Source organism: Lissotriton vulgaris, chromosome 4_1 (genome assembly GCF_964263255.1).
Source record: "Lissotriton vulgaris chromosome 4_1, aLisVul1.2, whole genome shotgun sequence".
NCBI classification, from domain to species: Eukaryota; Metazoa; Chordata; class Amphibia; order Caudata; family Salamandridae; genus Lissotriton; species Lissotriton vulgaris.
The window spans coordinates 562,103,260-562,125,700 of NC_141691.1; positions in this window are offsets into that span (position 1 = coordinate 562,103,260).

Genomic DNA, 22,441 nt, shown 5'->3' on the forward strand with positions numbered 1-22,441 from the left:
AAGGGATAGAGCAATGTTTTATTGACAATACATAGCTTATATACTTAATTTACATCATAGGAAGCAATATAGTAGGCGTAACAGCTGAGAGTAGACAAGATAACAGCATCCACGTGCTACTAGTACGTAATCAGAAGGCGTGGACTAGGCGTAACTGGAGGTGTGTTCTAGAAACGTCACAGGTAGGTGTCACATGTGGGTGGCACTAAACAGAAATGTTGCAATGTCAGCAGAAATCAGAAGCTTGGATGCGCGCGCAGCTGCATGACGTGTGATTTGGCATGAAACTGGAGGGTGCAGGGGGCTTGACATTTGCACTGACGGAAAGAGACAGAAGTCTGGCATGTCAGATCAACTTGTGCTTCTATCATATCTGATATCTGATGTTTAGGAACGGAGCTATCTGGGCGGAAAGGTCTTTGGGGCAGAAGCTATTCTATACTAACTGTGAGTGCGTGTATAAGCGCCTGAGTGTCTGCATGAGAAGCGTGGGGGCATGGGCCTTCCATGGGAGCATGGTAACAGAGGCTATGAATTACTTGCACGGAGACAGGCCGGCCCTTTGGCTCTGCAGCTGGGGAATGTTTACTGAAACTAGTAGGCAGGAATGTATCTTCGAGGAGCGAAACAGATAACTCGAAGGTTATAGTCAGTCTTGGCAGGCAGCAGGCTGAGCTGAGCGTGGTGGGCCGCGCTGAAAGTAAGGCAGAGTTCACAGGTACGGGGGCAGCCTGGGCTGAGGCTTTCAGAGTCAGAAGGAAGAAAAAGGCTCGATGGCAGAAATTCTGGGCCTGCTTTGCCAGAGCTGAAAAACATGTAGAGTACACTACAAAAAGACGTTGGCATAGCATACTTAGGAACGGACTATCCAACCCATTCAGGGTGGGTCTGAAAGAGGACATGTTAACGTTGGACGCAAATGTATTTGCGTCTTCATAGCTGGCACAGGAGGGAAGTTACATGCACTTTAACTCGTACATGGAGACGGTGGGGTACACGATAGGGAACATAACTTGACCAAAAATTTATATTTCCTCAAACCAACGGATTTTGTTTGATTAAAATCAGAATTTATTGAATTCTGTAGAAAAATTAGAATAACAACTTTTTTCGCAGATAAAGAAATGATGTTACAAACAGAAAGTACATGACTAAGGAAAAAATCAAGCTTTTGTCCACCTGCCAGTAAAGTCCCAAAAGAGGTTACTATCTTTGAAAAGACAATATTATCTGCCATTTCTTCTCAAGAAAAGAGGAACATGGTCTATGTCAAACCAAATCTAACTAAAGCGCAAAGAGATGCATTATGTTCACTGAAAAATGATGAAAACATCATAATAAAACAAGCCGACAAAGGCGGTTCCATCGTCGTCTGGGGAACAACTGAATATATTGCAGAGGCTAATAGACAGCTAATGGACCATGAGTGCTATCGCAAAATAGACAAAGATCCCACTTTGGAACTTCAGAATGAACTGTTCTCTATACTAAACAAAGGATTCGAAACACGGCTTCCTTGGGAAAAAGCAGTTTGAATATTTACAAAATAAACACCCACGAACACCACTGTTCTATGTACTACCCAAAGTACATAAAGACGAAAAAACACCCCCGGGAAGACCAATTATTTCCGGCTGTGAGTCACTTTTCGAACCGATATCTAAATTCATAGACTTTTTCCTCAAACCCTTCATGACGAAAGTAAAATCTTTCCTTCAGGACAAGACATATTTAATAAATAAACTTCAATCATTACCATTCACCGAGAATCAAGATCTCCTCAGTATGGATATTGTCTCATTATATACACAAATTCCACAGGATCAGGCCTTAGAGGTTTTAGAAATCTTCCTGAATATGAGAGAACGACGGATGAAAATACCAACTGAATTTATCTTAAAGCTAGCAAAAATGGTCCGCAAAAAGAATTATTTTAAATTCAAAGACGACTTTTATTTTCAGACCAAAGGAGTCGCTATGGGCTGTCCTTTAGCGGTATTATTCATGAGCCAATACGAAGAGACATTTATTTACAACAACAACCCATTTAAACAATGGATCGGTGGATGGATCCGCTTTATAGGCGATGTATTTTTTACCTGGACAGGCAATGAGGAAGAACTAACATCATTCCATGGATGGTTAAATAACCGGACAAAAGACATCAAGTTCAGCGCTCAGCCTTCATAAACTAGATTGGCATTCTTAGACGTCGAGGTATACTGCTTCAATGGAGAACTAGTAACAACTCTTTATAGAAAGAAATCTGATAGGAACAAAGCCCTACACTACTCGAGCAATCATCCCAGAAGCCTAAAACAAAATCTACCAGTGGGACAGTTCCTTCGCATCCGAAGGAATTGCTTGTTTAAAGACGAATATATGTAACATGCGAATGCCCTCAAAGAAAGACTACTGAATCGAGGCTACCCCTCGAAACTCCTGAAACAAGCGATTAAAAGAGCGTGGTGGATACCGCGGAAGATCTGTTAAAAAAGAAAGAACGGAAAAATCAAACTCGCATTGTTTGTGTATCCACATATTATCCTTCATCGAATTGGTTGAAAAAAGTCATCCACCAAAATTGGCACCTATTAAAAGAACTAGATGCACAGTTTGCTGAAGAGCCTCTGTTTGCATTTAGAAAAGACAAAAGCATTGCCAATCAAATCGTGCGTGCAGCATTGCCAAAAACCAGAAACCTCGCACTGAGAGATTACGTCAACCTACCCCCAATCACGGGCCACCACAAATATGGTATGTGCCTATGCTGTCCATCTACAATAGAAGGCACATTATTTCAACATGAAGGAATATCTTGGAAACACGACCATTTCACAAACTGTAAAACTCGGAATTTGATTTACGGCATCTTATGCCCGTGTAATAAACTTTACATTGGTAAAACTAGTCAAGAAGCCCATCAACGAATCTCCCAGCATAAGTCTAGGATCAAAAGGAAGGTACTCACAGCCCCCCTAGTACAACATTGGCTAGAGAACGCTCATGCAGAAAGCGACTTGAAATGGACAGTGATTTCAAAAGTGGAACCTGACCTGAGAGTGGGTGACCTAGAGGCCAAGCAAAGACAGAGAGAAGCAATGTTAATTTTCAAATGTAATACTGCAATAAGTGGTTTGAACGAAATGTCGGAACTATACAATTTGTAAATACATAGGCATGAAATGGCAACTCCACCAACATTTCAGAACTTGGGTTAAAGTTGGAACCACGGGCCTAAACTAGACCCTATCATACTGTTAGGCTTTGATACTGAATTCTTCGCACATGTAAATAAACAGAAGGACAACAACGATTGAAGCACGCTGATCAGGAAGCGATGGCACGAAATGGGATCGAAATTTCATTCCCCTTAGAAATTGCTGTGCAAAAATGAGATCCAACCTGCAAACATTATCGGGGCAAAACATCTACAAAAAATCTACGTTTGACAACGTTCTCAAAGTGATTTATCACCAGCTAAACATATTATGTAGCTTGGTTCAAAAGACGCGATGTTACATTAAAACCACATTTCCCAGAATTGCCTGATTAAAGCACGCCGACCCGAAAGTAACAACACGGCGTTTGAATCCATGCCCGAAGGAGACTCCGCGCATTGACTTTAAGGTAGAAGCATGTCAATTGCTTTGAACACTTTTTAACCCATCGCGCTATTATGTAGTATATGATTTGCAATTTTAGCCGATACCGTCGCACCGAAAAAATGAGTTCCGTCTCTAACAGAACCACCTTAAATTCGTGCAGCCGTGTAGGAGAATGCAAAAGCTTTGAACGCCTTGAAACTAATCACGCCACGATGTAGTTTATCACTTGCAAGCTGCCTAGTACAGCTGATACTACCGTGTTTGTACAATACGGAATGCAAACGAGCACCGACTAGACACGCAAGAGACTTTAAAACATGCTCATCACGATTTCACAACGCCTACTCCCGCAGTTAAGAATTGCGTCCCTTACGCCCACCATGCTATCTAGTTCACACCCTCATAAAATAAACCGGGGATGCAAAACGTGAAGAAGTGGTCACCTGTGACACTCCAGTATAACTGATATTTGAAACCTGATACCAATCGGGGTTGCACAGCAAATGATATGCGCCCGCATCAAATGAAATGAGCTAAAAGAAACAAGAAATAAATGATACCCTTTTGAAATAAAGATTGCTGCCTCAACTTTGTCTCCATCCTGTTTTATTCTTACAGATGTGCTAAGATGGAAACTTCAACCCAAAATTAAATAGTTTACCCGTTTAATCGAATACAGCGATTGAACCATTGTGCCTTACCAATTGGAAACCATAAAAAGAAGTGTTCTTGTTTAAAACAGTGAGTATCAACCCCTGTTGTCTTCATAAAACAACCATGCAACGTTGACAGCTTATCCACTTGATTTTTTACAGTTTGTCCACAGACAAGACATCAGAAGCCAATCAGGTATTCCTTGAGTGTAAACTGGACTGAATGTTAAGTAGAGTATCGCTTGATAATGAAACTGACAGAATGGTGCTTTCAATCGTTTTGTCTTTTAGATTGATTTTATTTATGGTCCTGAGGAGAATCCCACCACTCTTGGGGATTCAAAACGCGTCAACCTTTTTTCTGTTTTTTATTTAGCCAATCATTTGAAAACTGACTAAATGTAAAAAGTGTATGATGGCTTAATAGTTTATACAGTTTCGAACAAGAAATATTTGAAGCAATTCTGTTGTTTTTCGTGCCCTGCCCTAAGAAAATAAAAAAACAGCACAGGGACATTTTTTCACACACAATCTCTACACTATCCCCTTTTTCTTCAGAACTTTTTATTCAGGTATGTATGTGGTGTATGAAACGTTGTATGAAATTGATGGATGAATTGGAAGTTAAATGTACGGATGCCAGTTTCTTCATGTATATGCAATCCGTTTTAACTTTCTTGTAAATATTCACACATAGTTTTTAGTAACAGGAGCTCTCTCCCTGTCCTATGTAAAAATGAAGGTTGTTTTGACTTAAAGGAAATTGTCAAACACTAAAAGCCTGTTTTTTGATAATAAGAGAAATTAATTCCAATTAATGGTAAAACAAATTAAAAAGTTTTTTTTAGATAAAACACTGGACCGTATGAGTGGTCTATAGAGATGAGAGATTGGTTGCTCATCTTAGAATAGGTTGGAACAAGTTGAGCAGTATTGGCATTTGTTTTGTTGATCATATAGCTGGCGTAGCCTTACCGCGCTTAAGCCAAACCCTTGTTGTTGTCTACTAGTAGTGAGAGAAAGAGCACAGGGGAAACAAATAATTGTCATAACACCAGTACCAGTCTTAGAGGCTGTTAAAAAGGCAGGCCTTCTGTATGTAAAAGCATTACATCTGCGATAGAGACAGTGGGCTAATTCTGTCATCGCAACAGATGTAGACTACAAATTTGATCCTAAAATAAAAACACAAGCATTCCTTTAGTACGAACAGGAATATCCTCTACCGAATAAAATACTGATTCTAGATCAGTATGAATACATTATTTACACTGACGTGACGTTTCTGCTCAGCCTGCCATAGAAAGTAAACAGCAATATCGCAAGGCATGTGCAATTGTAAAAGGGTGTATGCAGGAAGGTAAGTTCCATCCTAGCAGTACGAAGACGCAGTCTCTAGGAGACTGCACAGCACAGTTGACAGAAGTAAAAGCCCTATTACTGGTACTTAGAAATACGGATCAAGAATTCTCCACACTTATAGTGTGCAATTTATTTTACTTACAATGAATATATTCACTACTTTTATTTTACTGTGTCCAGTCTTACAATGAATATATTCACTATCAGGGACAGAATGGGTTTAAAGACTCAAATGGATGCACAATTGAGCACAAAGTGCTTTGGGAACAAATGGCAGAGCTGAAAAAAGACTTCCCAGGAGCTCATGTGATACACATGCTAAGTCATAAACATAATGGCGTTCACGTTGAAGGGAATTCATTGGCTGATGAATCCGCCAATGGCGACAGTGCGAACTGCTACCGCAGCAACAATCACTTGTTCCAGCATGATAATAGACTGACAGATAATGGTAGCTGTGTTTGCTTCATGCAAAAAAAGGCTCAGCTGTGCAAAAAGGCTTTCCACTCAAGTACTCCTACAAGTTAGATGCAAAAAATATAGAGTAATTTTAAACATGGATTGCTGATTAGGCTTATTTCTAGCTGCACATGAGGGTCTGGGTTCTGCACATGCAGGGATTACAGTGACAGTTTCTCTACTGAAACAATGCTATTGGTGGCCAGGTTTAACAAAACAATCAAAAGCATTTGTTCTTAAGTGCGACATCTAGACCATTGTTCCAGTGTATTCTTTCCCTAGTACTGGAAATACCCAAATTGATGGATATGTAAGCCTCACCTCAACCTGGCGACAGCTCAGGTAAGAGGGCCCTGATCTGTCCGTCGTTACCCCGTCGTGGACTGAAGCTGCGGCCAGTATTACGGAAAGAATACACTGGTATAATGGTCTAGTATCTTGATAAACCTGATAGTGTTTTATGCACGTTTTTGAGTTAACTCACTTCAGCAGCAGCTTTGCAATTATTTTTTGGTCCTGACGAAAGCCCGGATACTCCTGTAGATCACAAGGGCTGAAACATGTTGACCGTGTATTAAGAACCAGCAGTCTAATTTCCATACTGCTGTTTGCACTGCTTTTTAACTCTACCAGCGAGAGCAAGGCCATAAAATCGTTTTGCTGTCACTAGGTAGTTTTAATATCAAATTTATCTATTTTTTGCGCTGCCGTTTTTGTACTGGACCACATTCACCATGGGACTTTAGGATCCCAGAGAGTGTAGCAGCTTCTGAACATCAAAACATCCCAGAGCTCCTCACTCACAGTGAGGGGGTGGTAGCCCTCAGTGGAACTAGGAATTTCCACTGGGAGGAGGTACCCAAATGATGAAGCATGTCACCTATGGTGAGTGAGGGTATTAGTCCTAAAGGGATGTCTCCCCCATTGGTCGAGTAGCTACTTTCACATGATCTGTTTTTTCTAGCACACACCGTTATTTCAGACTCAAGGATTTTTTGTGCTGTATATTCACACTTTAGAGAACGCCTCATACCACAACAAATTATCTTCCTGAATGACACTGTGCAACAGACCTCCTTGGAGGGAGGGCAAAACTATACAGACAATGGTGAGGATACACTAGATGACATCATGCATGGCGTTTTATACAATTCAAGACAAATAGGAGTCAGTCAAGATTCAGAGGTACCACCAAAGGGTTTAGTATCCATTGGCCTGACTTACGCTATGTACAACGAGAACATCCAGGGGTGGTGACCTCATACAGTGTTGCGAAGTTATGCCTAGAGTGGCTAAGAACCTCAACACTGTCACAGGTGAAACATCACTTGTCCTTACTCTCAGATGACATGGATCTTAGGCATTTTTTGCTAGGTTCCCGAAAGCCACATAAGAAACGCTTTTTATACACTATCTATAATTAAATTTGGAAAATCTGTCAACAAGAAGCTGCAGAGAGATTGCGTGAAATTAACTTAACTGAGTTAACTTTGGCTGTGGTTGACAATGTTATGACCACACTGACATCCAGGATTTATTCACTGGACAACATTGTATAGATATAATGGAACAGGTTCTTTCCATCTTACAACATGGACAGTCAGAGTTACTATCCATTCTATTATTATGCTGGACACTACAATCTTTGCACTCTGGTCATGTGCCCTGACAATATATTAACAGTACATTTTATTCTCCGCATATAATCTATCAGAGAGACAAATGAGAATGGCACAAAGAAATACAGATGATACAATGGTGCACACTGAAAAATTAGACCAATTACCTTTCACTGTGGCAGACTCACCGTCCACAGAATGGTTAATTCATGGCCATAAAACATTTGCAGTAGCAACTTTCCAACTTTAATATTGCCTAGAACACCACCACGTAGGTAAGGACTTCATCCATGAATCTTGGGAATTACCGTATATAAATAGATGCAGGAATGGAGACTAAGCATGGGCGAATTTTGCGAATCTGGCGTTCGCGAATTTTGCGAATTTGTGAACTCGCAATCTGCAAAATCCGCGAATTCTCGCGAATTTGCGGATTTTTTTGTGTTCGCAAGGATTTCTGCCAGTTCGCAAGGATTTCTGCCAGTTCGCGAGGGTTTAGTACCAGTTCGCAATTGCGAACTTACATGTCGGCTCGCAATGGTCACGATTATGTTGTTTCTACGTCTGGTTCATCATCACAGGTTCCCAGAACCCTCTGTTTCACCCCTGCCACCCTCTGTTTCACCCATGCCATCCTCAGGTGCATCAATGCCACCCTCTGGTTCATCATCACTGTAGATTATGGGGGGGAAAAGCAAGCACACCTGCCTGCTTCAACTGACATGCATTAATTTGGGGTTGATTTATTAATGTGTCACAGTTTTAAAATTCCAGTCTGGCACCTGCTTCCTTATCTGTAATTTGCTTTCTGTTGCAGTGCAATTTTTTTTTCCAGGACCTTTGTGGCCTACTTGTACCTATTCTATGAGCCTGCTGTGAGGGTCAGAGCAGGGTCATAGAATAGTTGCAACTAGCAACTGAACTCTGGAGGGGCCCTTGTCAGGAAGCACTACAGGGAATGGTTACTAATGATGAGTTTGAACTTTTGAACCTGCTGAATGCTTTTTTTGTGTTTGCAAGCATTTCTGCCAGTTCGCAAGGATTTCTGCCAGTTCGCGAGGGTTTTGTACCAGTTCACAATTGCGAACTTACACCGCACGCAGCAAAATTGTATCACCAAGAAAAAAAAATCTGCTGCGTGCGAATTTGCGGATTTTGCGGGAAATTCGCGGATCTCGCGGATTGCGAATTTACAGAAAATCCGCAAAATCCGCGAGCGTAACGGATTTTCCGCCCATGCTTAATGGAGACACTGAAGTGATTCTCAGTGGTAGAGACTGCGAGACTTCATTAAGTGGTTCTCTACTTTGCCAGGATATTATGCTTCACAGGTTCAGTTTCAAACCTATCCTGTCACTTAAAGGGTTCCCCAGCTGCCATGATTAATCCAGTGTTGAGGCTGATCTCAATATTGGAGTTACTTATTGCTGAATGATTAACGTTGTTATGGGATGCTTCCAGGCATTGCATATCTAGTCATTGTAAGTTCAAGGGTTACTTGTTGTATGCAAGTATTGTTTCCACCAACCCACACAGTCAGGGAGGTGCCGTAATAGCCTTCGTTAAATGTTTCCTTTATGCGGTTTGAAACTGTGAGCCAAATGAAAGCCATGCTTTTAGAGAAAGACGTGTCCTTAACCTCCGCTCAGTAGACTTTTGATCTCCAGGTTGCATGGTCCACAGCAGAGATACAGGCACTGGTACAAACTAATTGCACTTTCCATTTCGGGGAAATGGAACAGCGTATCTTTAACGTGTATGATACGAAGGGTATAGAACACCTATTTAAGACCTTAGGTTCTGGACTGTTAAGCACCTTTCAGACAGTCTTCAGAGTGATTCCAGCTTTTATACCCTCTGTATTTAGAAGCATTTTTGGAGGGCTTCCACTAATCCTGCTACTGGTCCTGATTTAAATTTTTCTGCTATGCAATGGACGCCCAAGTCACAACTAGAAGGAAAAAATGATATTGGAGCAATGTTACCGTGATTGCCAGTCTTGGCTCCTATCATTTGACCAGTCTGGATTGACTGTGTTTTGCCTGTTCTCTGCTGCTTGCTCTGCAAACCAGAATGCGTGTTGGAACTCTGTCTAACACTTCTATTGTTTGTGCTACCGGACATGAATAAATTGCTGGACCCGTTAAAGGCCCACATAGTGCAGTGCCCTCAGCGTACTCTCCTGTTGATGTCAGCACACTTTGAGCCACCACAGGATGTTTCAGCTCCTGTTTAATTGGATACCGGCTCTACTACAGGCACACAGGCTTTGTATGTTTAAAATGCTTCCCCAGCATCGGCTGTGGGAACAGAAGAACATCATCTTTGGTCGATCTACCTGATCTGTGAGGTGTTACAGGGACAGTCATCTGCAAAGGCAATCAATATTGATGTTGCGTATCCCACACAGCACACACAAACATTTAGCTCTCAGTTTGCTGGGAAGAATTCAGCCTTTTTCCAAAACAACCAAAATTAGAATTTCTTCCTTCTATACTTTTACCGAGCACCATGGCTTTTGGACGCTCTCAGTGTGTCAAACTATATATATATTCACTGAAAAAACCATAGGTTATAGACCATATATAGTTAGGAATTTGCATTTACAAAACCTTGAAAATTCACTGAAAAAACCATAGGTTAGAGACCATATATAGTTAGCTGGACATTTTATTGACATAAAACCAATGAAATTCCATATATAGTTAGTTGCACTAACTATATATCGCGCACCCGCAATCCACTGCTGATGATGTCACATATTACATCATTCATGACATGGTCAGTGACATCACTGATGACATCACTGATGACATCTCAAATGACATCACTGATGACATCATCTAGTGTCTGTGTGTTTTTGTAAAGTTTAAATATGTTTTACATATTGAAGAATGAGTGGATGTATGGAAGACTGAGTGTGTGTGTGGCTGGCTGGGAGGTGTGTGACTCTGTGCATATCAATGTGTACTTGTATCAGTGATTGTATAAGAGAGTAAGTATGTGTTATTATATGTGTGAAAAGTATGGTGTTCTGTGTTTAACTGTATAGATGAGGAAATCGAAGTGTGATTGATTCTTCACAGGACTGACTAGGTGTATGAGTGCATATGATAGTGTTGTAATAATGAGTGACTGTATGTATGAGTGATTGTATGGGTGAATGAGTGAATGTGTGTGTAGACGTAGGAATCAGTGAGTGCGTATGTAGTAACTGGTATTGGTGTGTCATGATGTCATCAGTGATGTCATTTGAGATGTCATCAGTGATGTCATTTGAGATGTCATCAGTGATGTCATCAGTGATGTCACTGAAGTATGGTGTTCTGTGTTTAACTGTATAGATGAGGAAATGGAAGTGTGATTGATTCTTTACAGGACTGACTAGGTGTGTGAGTAACTCCATGGATGAGTGGCAGTGTGTGAGTGTCTGCATAGGTGTATGAGTGCATATGATAGTGTTGTAATAATGAGTGACTGTATGTATGAGTGATTGTATGGGTGAATGAGTGAATGTGTGTGTAGACGTAGGAATCAGTGAGTGCGTATGTAGTAACTGGTATTGGTGTGTCATGATGCCATCACTGATGTCATTTGAGATGTCATCAGTGATGTCATCAGTGATGTCATTTGAGATGTCATCAGTGATGTCATCAGTGATGTCACTGACCATGTCATGAATGATGTAATATGTGACATCATCAGCAGTGGATTGCGGGTGCGCGATATATAGTTAGTGCAACTAACTATATATGGAATTTCATTGGTTTTATGTCAATAAAATGTCCAGCTAACTATATATGGTCTCTAACCTATGGTTTTTTCAGTGAATTTTCAAGGTTTTGTAAATGCAAATTCCTAACTATATATGGTCTATAACCTATGGTTTTTTCAGTGAATTTCATTGGTTTTTTAAAAGCTAATATCTATAGCTGTAAAATATATTCTTTATTACGTGACGTATCACGTAGCCACGTGAGACGCCTCATGACGCGTCGCATAACCGTGAGGTATCGGTTCTGCAGCGCAAACAAAACCCGTAACGTAAGCGTGCCGGAGCACGCTTACAGATATATATATTTTTTTTAACCTTAACTAGACAAAATCCACACGTGCACATATCTTGAGGCCTTGCAAAGGCACATCAAACAAACAGTCCCTACAACTTTGCCAAGTTTGCTGGAAATCTATTCCCTTAATTTTTTTTTTACTGTTTCTCTTGGTTTTCCCCTTGTTACGCTTACCGGGACGCTACCCGGTACGCGAACCGGACGCTCCAAAAACACAAGATGGCGGACTCCCGTTACGCTGCCGGTTAGCTGCCCGGTTCGCGTACCGGGAAGCGCCTCTACCGCGAAACATCGCGGGGGACTTTAATATCCCCCTCATCAATCCTAGGGGGTCAGGAGGGGTTTACTTTGCCCCCTTTCCTTCATTTCCCCCTTCTTTTTTCACCACATCCTGTCTCTCGAACCTACCGAGAGACAAGATGGCGGCCGCTCCGGACTGTTTACAATGTTGACAGCTACGCTGCCGGTTAGCTGCCCGGTTAGCTGCCCGGTGAGCTGCCCGGTTCGCGTACCGGGACGCGCCTCTACGGCGTAAAATCGCAAAATGTTTTGCCCCGCGGGGCACTTTAATATCCCCCTCATCAATCCTAGGGGGTCAGGAGTGGTCTACCTTGCCCCCTTTCCTTCATTTCCCCCTTCGTTTTTCACCACATCTTGTCTCTCGATCGTACCGAGAGACAAGATGGCGGCCGCTCCGGTTTGTTTAGAATGTTGACAGACACCGGAGAGCCAATCAGATTCGCTTCGCGAAGTTCCGTTACGCGTCAGGTACGCGAACCGGGGCGCTAACCGGAGCGCTGTCACAGATATATATATTTTTTTTAAACGTTAATTTCTCAAAATCCACTGGAGCACATATATTGAGACATAGCAAAGGCACGTCGGGCAAACCATATCTACAATTTTGCCAAGTTTCATGTAAATCTATTCAGCCGTTCGAGCTAAAAGTGAGTCCAACCGCCCTATGGAAAAATGAATGGGAAAAACGCGTTTTGGGACCCCCCTTTGTTCTCGGCCCCCCCTTGACGAAACCCCACCAAATTTTCGGGGGCTGCTCAGAAAAAAAATGTGCCATTTTCCTGAAAATTTCAGCCAATTCCGTCCACAAACGCCAAAGTTATTAGACATAGAATTTTCAGAAATCCCATAGAGAAAAAATCCTAACTATATATACCCACTGGCTATCGCCAGTAGGTAATATACATATATAAACATATGTAATCTGCATATCTATATAAATATAAATGCATGCATACATATACATATATGCATACATATGCATGTTATTTACATAAAAGTTTTAAAAACACTAATAAAAGCAAAGCTAAAAAGCCACCTCATTACAAACAGAATGGCTTTAACTTAAACGAGGGCGAGATCTATTGCATTTTCAATGCTTGTTTACTTTGGTTCTATCAAGAAGGCATTCAGATGTGTCAATCATTTGCCATAAATTCTGAATGTTAGCACTCTAGTTGCTCATTAGATCACTGTAGTAAAGCTAGTGCTCACCAGGGAAGTCTGCTGCTAATCATGGTTTGCAGCCATTTTCCCGCATTTTTTATCCCGCAGACTTTCAGTCCGCATACCATTATCCCGCAAGGTCATTGAGCTCGCATACCATTATCCCGCATTTTTTCAAAACGCATGTGCATTTATCGCGCATGCCTTTACAAAGATTTACGTTTTAAAGGCATGTGTGGTAAATGCATTTGCGTTGTGAAAACCACGATGACGAGAGAGGTAAGTGGGTTTGTGTTAATTTTTTCGTGGGTTAGTGATTGTGTAGTGTAGTGTAGTGTTGTGTTAGTGTAGTGTAGAGTTGTGGTGGTTGTTTAGTGTAGGGTCATGCTGGGGGTAGTGTTTTAGGGTTTAGGGTTGTGTTGTAGTGTTTGCGTAGTGTAGGGTCATGCTGGGGGTAGTGTTTTAGGGTTCAGGGTAGTGTTGTAGTGTTTGCGTAGTGTAGGGTCATGCTGGGGGTAGTGTATTAGGGTTTAGGGTTGTGTTGTAGTGTTTGCGTAGTGTAGGGTCATGCTGGGGCTAGTGTTTTAGGGTTTAGGATAGTGTTGTAGTGTTTGCGTAGTGTAGGATCATGCTGGGGGTAGTGTTTTAGGGTTTTGGGTAGTGTTGTAGTGTTTGCGTAGTGTAGGGTCATGCTGGGGTGTAGTATTTTAGGGTTTAGGGTAGTGTTGTAGTGTTTGCGTAGTGTAGGGTCATGCTGGGGGTAGTGTTTTAGGGTTTTGGGTAGTGTTGTAGTGTTTGCGTAGTGTAGGGTCATGCTGGGGGTAGTGTTTTAGGGTTTTGGGTAGTGTTGTAGTGTTTGCGTAGTGTAGGGTCATGCTGGGGGTAGTGTTTTAGGGTTTTGGGTAGTGTTGTAGTGTTTGCGTAGTGTAGGGTCATGCTGGGGTGTAGTGTTTTAGGGTTTTGGGTAGTGTTGTAGTGTTTGCGTAGTGTAGGGTCATGCTGGGGGTAGTGTTTTAGGGTTTTGGGTAGTGTTGTAGTGTTTGCGTAGTGTAGGGTCATGCTGGGGGTAGTGTTTTAGGGTTTTGGGTAGTGTTGTAGTGTTTGCGTAGTGTAGGGTCATGCTGGGGGTAGTGTTTTAGGGTTTAGGGTAGTGTTGTAGTGTTTGCGTAGTGTAGGGTCATGCTGGGGGTAGTGTTTTAGGGTTTAGGGTAGTGTTGTAGTGTTTGCGTAGTGTAGGGTCATGCTGGGGGTAGTGTTTTAGGGTTTAGGGTAGTGTTGTAGTGTTTGCGTAGTGTAGGGTCATGCTGGGGGTAGTGTTTTAGGGTTTAGGGTAGTGTTGTAGTGTTTCCGTAGTGTAGGGTCATGCTGGGGTGTAGTGTTTTAGGGTTTTGGGTAGTGTTGTAGTGTTTCCGTAGTGTAGGGTCATGCTGGGGGTAGTGTTTTAGGGTTTTGGGTAGTGTTGTAGTGTTTGCGTAGTGTAGGGTCATGCTGGGGGTAGTGTTTTAGGGTTTTGGGTAGTGTTGTAGTGTTTGCGTAGTGTAGGGTCATGCTGGGGGTAGTGTTTTAGGGTTTAGGGTAGTGTTGTAGTGTTTGCGTAGTGTAGGGTCATGCTGGGGGTAGTGTTTTAGGGTTTAGGGTAGTGTTGTAGTGTTTGCGTAGTGTAGGGTCATGCTGGGGGTAGTGTTTTAGGGTTTAGGGTAGTGTTGTAGTGTTTGCGTAGTGTAGGGTCATGCTGGGGGTAGTGTTTTAGGATTTAGGGTAGTGTTGTAGTGTTTGCGTAGTGTAGGGTCATGCTGGGGGTAGTGTTTTAGGGTTTAGGGTAGTGTTGTAGTGTTTGTGTAGTGTAGGGTCATGCTGGGGGTAGTGTGTAGTGTTTAGGGTAGTGTTGTAGTGTTTGCGTAGTGTAGGGTCATGCTGGGGGTAGTGTTTTAGGGTTTAGGGTAGTGTTGTAGTGTTTGTGTAGTGTAGGGTCATGCTGGGGGTAGTGTTTTAGGGTTTAGGGTAGTGTTGTAGTGTTTGCGTAGTGTAGGGTCATGCTGGGGGTAGTGTTTTAGGGTTTTGGGTAGTGTTGTAGTGTTTGCGTAGTGTAGGGTCATGCTGAGGGTAGTGTTTTAGGGTTTTGGGTAGTGTTGTAGTGTTTGCGTAGTGTAGGGTCATGCTGGGGGGTAGTGTTTTAGGGTTTTGGGTAGTGTTGTAGTGTTTGCGTAGTGTAGGGTCATGCTGGGGGTAGTGTTTTAGGGTTTTGGGTAGTGTTGTAGTGTTTGCGTAGTGTAGGGTCATGCTGAGGGTAGTGTTTTAGGGTTTAGGGTAGTGTTGTAGTGTTTGCGTAGTGTAGGGTCATGCTGGGGGTAGTGTTTTAGGGTTTAGGGTAGTGTTGTAGTGTTTGCGTAGTGTAGGGTCATGCTGGGGGTAGTGTTTTAGGGTTTAGGGTAGTGTTGTAGTGTTTGCGTAGTGTAGGGTCATGCTGGGGGTAGTGTTTTAGGGTTTAGGGTAGTGTTGTAGTGTTTGCGTAGTGTAGGGTCATGCTGGGGTGTAGTGTTTTAGGGTTTTGGGTAGTGTTGTAGTGTTTGCGTAGTGTAGGGTCATGCTGGGGGTAGTGTTTTAGGGTTTAGGGTAGTGTTGTAGTGTTTGCGTAGTGTAGGGTCATGCTGGGGTGTAGTGTTTTAGGGTTTTGGGTAGTGTTGTAGTGTTTGCGTAGTGTAGGGTCATGCTGGGGGTAGTGTTTTAGGATTTAGGTTAGTGTTGTAGTGTTTGCGTAGTGTAGGGTCATGCTGGGGGTAGTGTTTTAGGGTTTAGGGTTGTGTTGTAGTGTTTGCGTAGTGTAGGGTCATGCTGGGGGTAGTGTTTTAGGGTTTTGGGTTGTGTTGTAGTGTTTGTGTAGTGTAGGGTCATGCTGGGGGTAGTGTTTTAGGGTTTAGGGTAGTGTTGTAGTGTTTGCATAGTGTAGGGTCATGCTGGGGTGTAGTGTTTTAGGGTTTTGGGTAGTGTTGTAGTGTTTGCATAGTGTAGGGTCATGCTGGGGGTAGTGTTTTAGGGTTTAGGGTAGTGTTGTAGTGTTTGTGTAGTGTAGGGTCATGCTGGGGGTAGTGTTTAGTGTTTAGGGTAGTGTTGTAGTGTTTGTGTAGTGTAGGGTCATGCTGGGGGTAGTGTTTTAGGGTTTAGGGTAGTGTTGTAGTGTTTGTGTAGTGTAGGGTCATGCTGGGGGTAGTGTTTTAGGGTTTAGGGTAGTGTTGTAGTGTTTGTGTAGTGTAGGGTCATGCTGGGGGTAGTGTTTTAGGGTTTAGGGTAGTGTTGTAGTGTTTGTGTAGTGTAGGGTCATGCTGGGGAAAGTGTTTTAGGGTTTAGGGTAGTGTTGTACTGTTTGTGTAGTGTAGGGTCATGCTGGGGGTAGTGTTTTAGGGTTTAGGGTAGTTTAGTTGTTTAGTGTATGCTAAAGGCATATTCGTTCTAAAAGTTTTCGTTATTTTAATTTGCGGCCTAATAGTACATGCGGGATTTTTTTTGCGGACTGATGGTATGCGGGATTTCGTCATATATTCGCTAATCATACTTTCTATGGCAAAATGAACCCCCTCATTTTGTTCCTTTTTAAATTAAATGTTTTAAGAGTTACCACTTTATTCCAATCAAGATGGCTTCAGGTGTGCCATACCTTTGTAATAAGTAGGACTGTTAGCACTCTAGTTGTTCTTTAGAACACTCTGGGACAATCTGTCATTGGGCTATAGTTGGGCTACATCTGGCTGATATTTGGGCTACATTTGGTTTTTTTTGTCTCTGGTGGCCATCTTTGGGCTACATTGGGCTACATTGGGCTACATTTGGGCTCCAACATATATATAGCCCAATGTAGCCCAATATATATTTTTCAAAGTTAATTTTCGTAAAAACCACTGGAGCCTATATCTTGAGACATAGCAAAGGCACATCGGGCTACCAGTCCCTACAATTTTGCCAAGTTTGGTGTAAATCCATTCAGCCGTTCAGGCTAAAAGTGAGGCCAACCGCCCTATGGAAAATTGCATGGGAAAAACACGTTTTGGGACCCCCCTTTTTTCTCGGCCCCCCCTTGACGAAACCCCCCCAAATTTTCAGGGGCTGCTCAGAAACAAAATGTTCCATTTTCCTGAAAATTTCAGCCAATTCTGTCCTCATAAGCCAAAGTTATTCGACATAGAATTTTCAAAAATCCCATAGGAAAAAAATCCTAACTATATATACCTACTGGCTATCGCCAGTAGGTAATATATATATATATATATATATATATATATATATATATATATATATATATATATATATATATATATATATATATATATATTTATATATATATATATTACCTACTGGCTGTCGCCAGTAGGTATATATAGTTAGGATTTTTTCCCTATGGGATTTTTGAAAATTCTATGTCTAATAACTTTGGCGTTTGTGGACGGAATCGGCTGAAATTTTCAGGAAAATGGCACATTTTGTTTCTGAGCAGCCCTTGAAAATTTGGGGGTGTTTCGCGAAGGGGGGGCCGAGAAAAGAGGGGGGTCCCAAAACGCGTTTTTAACATTGATTTTTCCATAGGGCGGTTGGCCTCACTTTTAGCTCGAACGGCTGAATGGATTTGCACGAAACTTGGCAAAATTGTAGGGACTGTTAGCCCGATGTGCCTTTGCTAGGTCTCAATATATGTGCTCCAGTGGATTTTGAGAAATTAACGTTCAAAACAAGATATATATCTGTAACAGCGCTCCGGGCTGCGCTCCAGTCCGCTTACTTTTCGCGAAACAAAACTTTGCGATGCGAAGCTGATTGGCTTTCCGGTGTCTGTCAACATTCTAAACAGTCCGGAGCGGCCGCCATCTTATCTCTCGGTAGGATCGAGAGAGAGGAAGAGGTGAAAAACGAAGGGGGAATTTAATGAAAGGGTGCAAGGTATACCCCTCTTGACCCCCTAGGAATGATGTTGGGGTTATTAAAGGGTCCCGTGGGGAAAAAAAAAATTTGATTTTTCACGGTAGAAGCGCTTCCCGGGCCGCGAACTGGGCCGCAAACTGGTAGCGAAACGGGAATTCGCCATTTTGTGTTTCGTTTTAATTAAATTACTAGGTATAAGGGGGTGCGGGAGACGTATCCTAATCCCTTATGTTTTCTGAGGGTGGCTGAGGAGGCTCATATATGTTGATATATGTCTTCCAGCGGCTGTGCGTGCGCCATCTTATCTCTCGGTAGGATCGAGAGAGAAGAAGAGGTGAAAAATGAAGGGGGAATTTAATGAAAGGGGGCAAGGTAGACCCCTCTTGACCCCCTAGGAATGATGTTGGGGTTATTAAAGGGTCCCGTGGGGAAAATTTAAAAAAATTGATTTTTCACGGTAGAAGCGCTTCCCGGGCCGCGAACTGGGCCGCAAACTGGTAGCGAAACGGGAATTCGCCATTTTGTGTTTCGTTTTAATTAAATTACTAGGTATAAGGGGGTGCGGGAGACGTATCCTGATCCCTTATGTTTTCTGAGGGTGGCTGAGGAGGCTCATATATGTTGATACATGTCTTCCAGCGGCTGTGCGTGAGCTTTTTTTTTTTTTTGCAGCGTGACGTCTGTTAACGTTCGATTCGATGGAAATCAGGAAGTGTTGACCGCCAATTTGTCAGTGCGATAAAATATTTTGTTATAAATGAATCCTTATTGATAAACATTGTCTGCGCCATCTTGCCTTTTTTCCAATGCCACAATTTTGTCGTGCACGGCAGCCAGTTTAGATGCCTTGACCAGACCCACTCTCTGCACGCCGTCGATTCTCAGCACGGCTCCCCACCCTCGCAAGCATCTCCCCCACGCACTGGTCACCCCCGCTCTCTCTCTCATGCATGGGCCATAAACTTCCCCCCATCTGCGCTGCTCTTCCCTGAGAATCACACCCTGTGCCCGCCAGACACCTCCCTTTCACCCTCTGACACTCCTCTTCCTCTGAGTCCGATTGTCCAGGCCGGTCCCAGGCTATCACCTAGCCCTGCGGATGTAGTTTATGGCCCCAGCTGTAGAGAATCCAGACATGCCAACCCTCCCGATTCAGGCGTGAGACTACCGATTTCAGTGCTAGTCTCCCGCCTCCCGATTCCTGCAAGCAAAAACCCGATTCCTCGGGGGTTTCAGCTGACAGGGCTTGGTATTGTGTTACGTGCTAATTCTTCCAGGAAACGTCAGAGGGCCGATGCAGGGGCTCTAGAAGGGGTGATTAACCATTTAAGCCTCATTAACAAGCGCATGGTCTTTTAAAGATCTGTGAAGTACTCGGGGCGGCGGTGTGTGTGTGCCCTCTTTCAGGAGCGGGCGGGGGGGGGCACTGCCAGCAACTTGCCAGGCCAGGCAGTGTTCAACACTTGCATCACCCTTTCTCTGCCTGCTATTGCGCTCCATGCTTCGGAAAGGTAAGAAAAAGAACGTGCATTTGAGTTTGAAATGTCCGATCCTGTAGCAGTACACTTGCAAAGCCCACACATGACAATAACCCGATTCAAGGCCCCATTCACCCGATTTTTTAAAAATATATAGCACTCCAACAAAGTAGGATTATAAAACTTTATTAACTTATAAATATATCGAACGCAACAAAAACTGTAAATACATTTAAAAAAATGTTGGCAAAAAGAAGCAACAATGGTCAGTAGCTGTCTTTTGTGCGAATAGTCCCAAGGCAGCACAACGTGCTGAGTTCTGGACGGCACCCAAGTGATGTTACCTGGGTGCCGCACTGGTTTTTGGTTTCCTACAATGCAGCTCAGAAAAACAGCGTGGGGCGTCCCGGGTGGTGCGGGGGGAGGCCTCGTCAGTAGCGGTCTGTTGTGCGAATAGTCCCAAGGCAGCAGAACGCGCTGAGATGTGGATGGCAGCCAGGTGATGTCCAGTAACTTGCCGCACTGGTTTTGGTATCCTACAATGCTGCTCCGAAAAACGGCGTGGGGCGCCCCAGGGGGGGCGTGGGGGAGGCGGCGTGAACGGGCCTCCCCAGGTGGAGGCTCGTCTGCTGTACTGGGGCGCCCCTTTACCGTTTCAGTTGCCATTCCGCCCGCTTTTGCTACACTGTGCCTCATCCTCCATTCAGCTGTTTATCGCCCGCTCTTGCGGCTACAGCGTCTCGCTCACCATGTAGTTGAGTTGCGCCCACTCTTGCGGTGCAGCGATAGGCGGCTGCCATAGGACTCTTAAAATGGCAGACGGCTCTTCGGATTTGGGCCTGGTCCACTAAAATGGTGCTGGGACACCTTGGAACTCGGACGCTTGCCTGCTAGGGCTTGGGCTCCATTCTCGAAAGCGTCCCCTCAGCCGTGAAGATTCTACAAAAGTCTTGGGGGCCCTCGACTCCTGCAGGCTTCCGGTGGGGAGCGGCTGCCATGATTGCTCGCGGAATGACCACGACGGAGCCACGAGATGGTGGTGCTCTCATGCTGACGCCAGATTCAGTCTGAATCATCCAGAAACAAGGTGGGGCTTTCATCGTTTGGGAAAAAAAAATGTTCTAAACCAATGAAAAGTGTTATTTTTAGGTCATATGACCAAGCCTTCCATCATTAGGAAACCAAAAGTAAAATGAACCAATGAAAAGTTTTATAAACAAGTCACATGACCTGTTATGCGGCATAGGGCTACAAAAAGCGTAGAAAATCCGTTGGCACGTGAGGCGGCGTCAGTAGCGGACCGATGTGCGAATAGGCCGAAGGCAGCACAACGCGCCGAGATCCGGATGGCACAGAGTTGGTGTCCAGCAAGTTGCTGCACTGGTGTGGCTATCCTACAATGCTGCGCCGAAAGTTGGCGTGGGGCGCCCCGTTGGCCTGTAAGGTCGCGTCAGTCAGTGGGGGCTGTGCGTCTCCCCCAAGATGGAGGCTCCTCGGCTGCAGTGGGGCGCCCCTTAGCGTTTCACTCGCCGTCCAACTGAGTTGCGTCCGCACTTGCGGCTACAGTAGGCCGAAGGCAGCACAACGCGCCAAGATCCGGATGGCACCGAGGTGGTGTCCAGCAAGTTGCCGCACTGGTGTGGCCATCCTACAATGCTGCGCCGAAAGACGGCGTGTCCAGCTGAGTTGCGGTCACTCTTGCGGTACAGTGACTCGAACGCGCCGAGATCCGGATGGCACCGATTTGGTGTCCAGCAAATTGCCGCACTGGTGTGGCCATCCTACAATGCTGCGCCGAAAGACGGCGTGTCTAGCTGAGTTCCGGTCACTCTTGCGGTACAGTGACTCGAACGCACCGAGATCCGGATGGCACCGAGGTGGTGTCCAGCAAGTTGCCGCACTGGTGTGGCCATCCTACAATGCTGCGCCGAAAGTCGGCGTGGGGTGCCCCGTTGGCTTATGAGGTGATGTCAGTAGTGGACCGATGTGTGAATAGGTCGGAACCAGCACAAGGCGCCAAGATCCGGATGGCAAGTCCTGGATGTTGAGTGCCATAGTTGAGAGTTCTGAGCAGTGTTTGTAACACTGTCTGAAGCTTATTTGCACCTGCTGCAGCTTCATTATTGCCCTGGTGTGGCCAAAGATCACCCATGACATAGGCGGCCGGCTCCCGAGGTCCGGCGGAAATTTTTTCCTTTTCTTTTCTGCATCTTGTCCCATAATCCGTTTGACCTGAAGACACGACCAGGTCCCTGAATGTGTGCAGGGGGACGTTATTGATTGAATCAAAATGGCGGCTTCACACAAAGCTGACTCAAGCGTTGCTGTTGATGCTATACAGACAAAAATTGGTTTTCAGTTTGTACATTCTTCAGGATTTTTTTTTCCATCCAAGGCTGATTGAGAGTTTGTAGAACAATGGCTTCAGATTTTCAACATACTACTCTTCAACATTCTTCCTAAATGTAACAATGTGAGACTCACTAGGAGAACGGCTGTTTATCTTTCCTTTCAAAATGCTGCCAACAATATTTTCTGAATGGAAGACACCATCTTGTAGCATAAAGGGCCGAAAGGGGTTCTGGTCTGGCCGATGGTTGGTGGAGACATTTTGACTATATCTTGCACCTGCCCGGCCTCGCCCAAAATGGCGCCGGTATAAATGGGACTCGTAACTCCTTGTTGTGTACTGGTTGAACAACCTTGATATCACGAGATATGAATGCAGTTTTGATACTCATGGCGGGCGGGGACGAGAATTGATTGAATATTTCGACATCCCTATTGATATTAAGTTCTGATTAAGTTCTGATGTGTTAT